The sequence below is a fragment of the Panthera uncia genome, chromosome D4 (genome assembly GCF_023721935.1).
Source record: "Panthera uncia isolate 11264 chromosome D4, Puncia_PCG_1.0, whole genome shotgun sequence".
NCBI lineage: Eukaryota > Metazoa > Chordata > Mammalia > Carnivora > Felidae > Panthera > Panthera uncia.
The window spans coordinates 9161174-9167006 of NC_064807.1; the positions used below are offsets into that span (position 1 = coordinate 9161174).

Below are 5833 nucleotides of genomic sequence, written 5' to 3' on the forward strand. Positions count from 1 at the left end.
TGGGCTTGTATCGGGAGCTCAGCAAGCGTTGGTTAAGGGAATAAAGAAATAGTGAGGATTTGTAGTAGATAAATGCTTGGCAAAATACTTTCTTGAAGAGGCTGTATGGCTTCAAATTTGTGGAGGGAGTTTCTGGATTTCTGAAAACCACAACGAATGTCTCGTTATTTAATTCCTTTTCTCCCAATAAATAACTTTTTGTTTCTTACTAAGGACGGTGGCTAATACAACACATTGCCCAAGATTTAGTAAATGTTTATTGAACAGTGACTACGGATTGGACACTTTTTTCCTGCATCCTTCTAAAAGCAAGGCACTCATAAAGCCATTCAGAGGGCTCTGCAGTTACTTACCCAAGAGCCTCCCGGAGTATAGAAGTCACTTCTGAGTCCCCAAGGAAACTCTCTCTCTCTCCTTGTGGTGGGGACTGGAGAGCCACAGAAACAGAATCGGGGTGTATGTCTGATCTTTCTGCAAGTGGTAAATAAGAATGCCTTTGATGGATCTTACTCTGACTCCCACAAACCTCCTAGATGAAGCGGGGACCCACAGCATCTCTTGAGACAGGGGGGTGGTAGGAAATGTTAATCTCTAACCCGAGGCTCCCCAGGGCTGTGCCAGTTAGAGTCCCCATCAAACCCCAGTTGAAATAGTGTTTCCTTCCAATGGACCACTTATTTGGGGATGCCTTGGAGCTGGGGGCCCTCAGTTTGGGAGCTACTAAGGTGACCACATTTTACCGTCTTAACCCTTTAAAGACGGCGCTGACATTATCTGGCAGAGCAGGGGTTCGCGGTGACCTGACTTTAGAAGTGATTTAGTGAGAGCTGAGCCCCAGCTTGTGAATCCTATTTTCAGTCTTCATGCAGTTTTAAGATTTAGCCCAATTTCCAGACCATCCCCTACCCAGGCTTGAAAATGGCTTTATTTCACACTTTGCGGCAGGAGGTAAGTGGGTTTCTATGTGAAACTGATGGTGCCAAAGACATTTACGAACATTAAAAAATGTCTGAACATGGCTTCAAGCCACTCAGACTATTTCTCATCCCGCGCCGTGCCTTGTGAAGCGTATGCAAGTTCAGAGCTCTCTTTGAAATCAGTGGCAGTTACGAGCTTCGAGCAACTCTGTGGGGCACTGAGCGATATAATAAATGAGCCCCTTTGAAGACCAACCATTGTAGTCGGGCTCTTTTTGTGCTGCCCGACACTGATTTCTCGGGGTGTTCGGCGGTGGGTGGGAGTGGCCCATCAGCAACACGCCCTGCCCTCCGGGTCTCCAAGTTCAGCCAGGGGGTGGGGGGGTGCAGACGCAGAAAGAAGACCTCTGATTTCCTTCAGGCATCGCTCCCAACCCTTTCCGCTCTCCTTCTGATATCAACATGTGGGATAAACCATCCCACACCCACACGCTTTGATTTGAAACAAAACCAAAGCTGCCTTTCATCCGCATGAACTTATCGGTCCATACAGCAAGAAAACACCAACAGTAACAGTGAGAGAAACAAGACAAAAACCAAGAGCTGTTACCTGCCAGGAGATAAAGCAGATGTGATTTGTGTATCAAGGGGTTTTTCAGATTATTTATTTAGGAGGAGGCAAAGAATACAATCTGGGAGAGTTTTCATGTTTCTCTGATGACATTACAGGTCACAGTGATATTCTGACACAAAGATGAAAGTCCTTGACTATTCTTAAAAGGGAATTAAAGCTTTTTGTTTTGACTTTTGACTAAATACTCTTTAAAAAAATTTTTTTAAATGTTTATTTATTTTTGAGAGACAGATCATGAGTGGGGGCGGAGCAGAGAGAGAGGGAGAGTCAGAATCACAAACAGGCTCCAGGCTCCGAGCTGTCACCACAGAGGCGGACGCAGGGCTCGAACCCACAAACCGCGAGATGGTGACCTGAGCCGAAGTCGGACGTTTAATGGACTGAGCCACCCAGGCTCCCCTAAATACTCTTTTTTTTTTTCTTTTTTAAAGTTTATGTATTTATTTTGAGAGAGACAGACAGCACGAATCAGGGAGGGGCCCAGAGAGAGAGAGGGAGAGAGAGTCCCAAACAAGCTCCATGTGGAGCCTGACAGGGGACTCAAACTGACAAAACCGTGAGATCATGACCTGAGTTGAAACCAAGAATCAGATGCTTAACTGACTGAGCCACCCAGGCACCTCTTGACTAAATATTCCTAAATGGCTAGTATGTAAATTTCAAAGTTCAAATAATTAAGTTGAGTACGATAAGTATGTTTGGGTTGCCTTTAAATATGTTGAAAAGAAGGGCTGCCTGGGTAGCTCAGTAGTTTCAGTGTCCAACTTCGGTTCAGGTCATGATCTCATAGTCCATGAGTTCGAGCCCCACATAGGGCTTTGTGCTGACAGCTCAGAGCCTGGAACCTGCTTTAGATTCTGTTGTCTCTCTCTCTCTCTCTGCCCCTTCCCTGCTCGCACTCTCTCTCCCTCAAAAACAAATAAACATTAAATAAAAATAACTAACTAAATAAATATGTTTATATTTTAAAAAAAAAAATTTTTTTTTTAATGTTTATTTATTTTTGAGACAGAGAGAGACCGAGCATGAACAGGGGGGGGTCAGAGAGAGGGAGACACAGAATCTGAAACAGGCTCCAGGCTCTGAGCTGTCAGCACAGAGCCCGACGCGGGGCTTGAACTCACGGACCGCAAGATCATGACCTGAGCCGAAGTCGGCGGCTTAACCGACTGAGCCACCCAGGCGCCCCTAAATAAATATGTTTAAAAGAAGTTTGAATTACTTGGTCCAATTTTTCAAGTGCAAGTTTTTTTGTTTTTTTTTTTTTATTTTTTTTTTTTTAACGTTTATTTATTTTTGAGACAGAGAGAGACAGAGCATGAATGGGGGAGGGTCAGAGAGAGGGAGACACAGAATCTGAAACAGGCTCCGGGCTCTGAGCTGTCAGCACAGGGGCCCGATGCGGGGCTCGAACTCACAGACCGCGAGATCGTGACCTGAGCCGAAGTCGGCACTCAACCGACTGAGCCACCCAGCCGCCCCTCAAGTGCAAGTTTGAATGGCAATTGGAACGCTGTCTCTTGCGCCACATGCAGATTCAACTCATTTCTGCTGAGCGCCTTCTTTATTTCTTGCAACCACACTGTGAGATCACTATTGTTAACCCTACTCCGCCACAGAACCAAAGCAAGGGAGGTTCGACGACAGAGAGCTGCGAGTGCCAGAGCCACAGCCAAAGGCAGGCCCTCTGACTAGCAAGTCTGGCCCTGATCCCACCATGAAACTATAGCTTTTTCTCAAACTACAATAATCCAACCCTCTCCCCAATTAAATTAGCATGCTGTTTATTCACAAGGAGAAGTGTCTGAGCAAATATTGAGTTAGGTCTAAATCCCTGTAGGGGCCAATCAAGAATGATCGTAAGAAAAGTAAATATCAGGTAAAACAGACTTCAAGGAAACGTGCATTTTGAGACACAAATGTGGGAAAGGAAAGTTCCAAGCCCTCTTTACCATCTTGGAAACTCTTCTCAAATCAAGAGCAAAAATAGACAGACGTATCCTCACAACTATTGATTGGCTTAAGGCCTCTTTCAGTTTACTTTTTGGTGTTCTGCCTCATTGCAAAATGATGCCAGGTGGATTGCAGATAACAAATAAGTGGGCTATAGGTAAAGAACAAAAGAAAGAAAGAATATTAACTGGAAACCAGAGGTGAATTAATACATGCAAATTCATGCCACTGTGAGGATGAAAGCAAAACATAAACACAAAACCAAAGAAGAGCAGCTGTAAAATAATAATTGTAACAACAACAATAATGGCAAACATGTGTGGTGGACTTATGATTTGCCAGACAACGGTGCTAAACACGTCTACACTGATTGTGTCTTTTAATTTTTACTGCAGCCTTATGAGGTAGGTAGGATTATTTTTGTTATTTTACAAACAAGGAAACTGAGGCTCAGAGAAATTAAGAGGGTCAAGGTCAACGAGCTGCTACATGAGGGATGCTGGATTTGAACCCAAGCTTTGTGGTTTCAAGACTCTGCTCTTGACCATCCCTCGCTGTACCCCCAGATACACATATTGTTGTTGCTAATGAAAAACCTATTGTTTTCTGGCATTGGGTGTAAGGGAAATGGCTCTTTGTGCCCTCACGAGTGGGCATGCTGGTTGGAAGGCTAGTGGCTTTCTCAACGTCCTCCATGATGCTAACAACGAAGGCTGACAGGCCGATGATTGTTTCTTGTTGGTCCCACAATGCAAGCTGGGGCCCAATGCCAGCATGCAATTCACTAAACGTGAGTAAAAGTAAAAGGAGCTAAAACAATATGGTTCAAGTATTTAGTTTGGATGGCTTACCTTGACCTTGAGATATAATCTAAACTATCTAGGGAGACAGATGGACTTCATGTCCTTCAAGCAATCCTCCATGGAGCCTCCTTAGCTGTAAACATTCCTTGAGCACTGCTCTGCTGGAGGAAAAAGAAAAATCACAACCATAGAGAATGGAGACCATAAATCTGGAGTGAAACTAATCTCAGTTTTGCCTTCAGTGTTACTCAGCAGTCCTATTACATGTGCTTCTCCCATTTCCCTCAGCTGCTATTCCAAACCTTTACCACTCTTCAAAGCTTTCAATCTTCTCTTTGGGATGACCTTGTTTCTAAGTCAGGGACTGGCCGCCATCAAAAATGGCGTCCTTCATTTTCCCACCCATTCAGCCACAAGCCCCTCCACCTCTGCACCCATCCTTTCCCTGTCCCCATTGCTAGCAAAAGACAGTTTTCCTGTCAAAGGCAACTCTGTCCACTGGTGCTATGGGGTATTATTCCGCCTTGCCTCCTTAGAAAACGTGCTTTATCAGCAAGGTCCTTTTCTTACCTCCGATGCTCCATTGGCTGTTCCCCTCAGTGTACAAATATGTTCATCCCTCTCCTTTAAAAAACAAACAAAACCTATTTAAATAGCTAATTTTTTTAGCACCCCTAAGTTTCTTTTTTTGACAGCCCTTCTTTCACAAAGCGCAAGCTGGATTTCCTCACTCCGACTCCACATTACACATTCACTGCTGGAACCATTCTAACCTGGCTCTAGGCACGTCAGTGCACTGAAGTTGCCCTGCTCACTTCCTGACGCATTGAAAATTCTCACCTTATATGACTTGTCCTGCCTGCTGACTATTCTCCCAGGCTTGCAATTCTGGTTTGCCTTTCACAATATCCGCCCCCCGCCCCCGCCCCCATCTCTCTCTCTCTCCTCCTTTACCTCTGCACTGGTTACTCCTTTCTGGTGCCTTAACTGGGTTCTATTTCTCTCCCCTCTCCTTAAACGCCAGGGTTTTCTTTCCCATTCACTTTTGGGGAAAATCTTGGGTCCCAAGGTTTTACATCTAAATCTCTATCCTGAGCCCATATCTCCAACTGTTTTCTAAACAGGTTCCACCTGGGTATCCCACAGGCACTGCAAACTCAGGATGTTCAGAATAGAACATCTCTGCTTTGGGGCCCATACCTATTTACTACACAAAAGCCTCTCTCCCTCCTAGATTCTTCATATGAGTGAATGTTAGACCCTTCCCTCAGTTTCCCAAGCCACCATTCTGGGATCCTTGGACCCCTTTCTCACATTCCAGGCAACGCATCCCTATGTATTCGACTCTCGCTTATCTGTCATGTCAGTAAATATCAGGTGAAACAGACTTCAAGGAAACGTGCATTTCGAGACGCATTTTGAGGCGGCTACCATGTTACTTGATCAGGTCCACTGACTCCCTTACCCACTGCAATATAATCCTTGACATTTCTCTCCAGGAACTTCCATTTCCACCAACCCTTCCC

General features: G+C 44.9%; 1 long non-coding RNA gene across 1 annotated transcript in view; it reads right to left on the minus strand.

The window, feature by feature from the left end:
- Window positions 1-284: 284 nt before the first annotated feature.
- Window positions 285-5833, minus strand: part of LOC125932726 (uncharacterized) — a 10571-nt gene continuing 5022 nt past the window's right edge. The window contains exons 3-5 of the long non-coding RNA XR_007460744.1: window positions 4878-4931; window positions 4356-4468; window positions 285-471 (exon numbers count right to left, since the gene is read on the minus strand). This is a non-coding gene — a long non-coding RNA (uncharacterized LOC125932726). The remainder of the gene's footprint in view (window positions 472-4355; window positions 4469-4877; window positions 4932-5833) is intronic.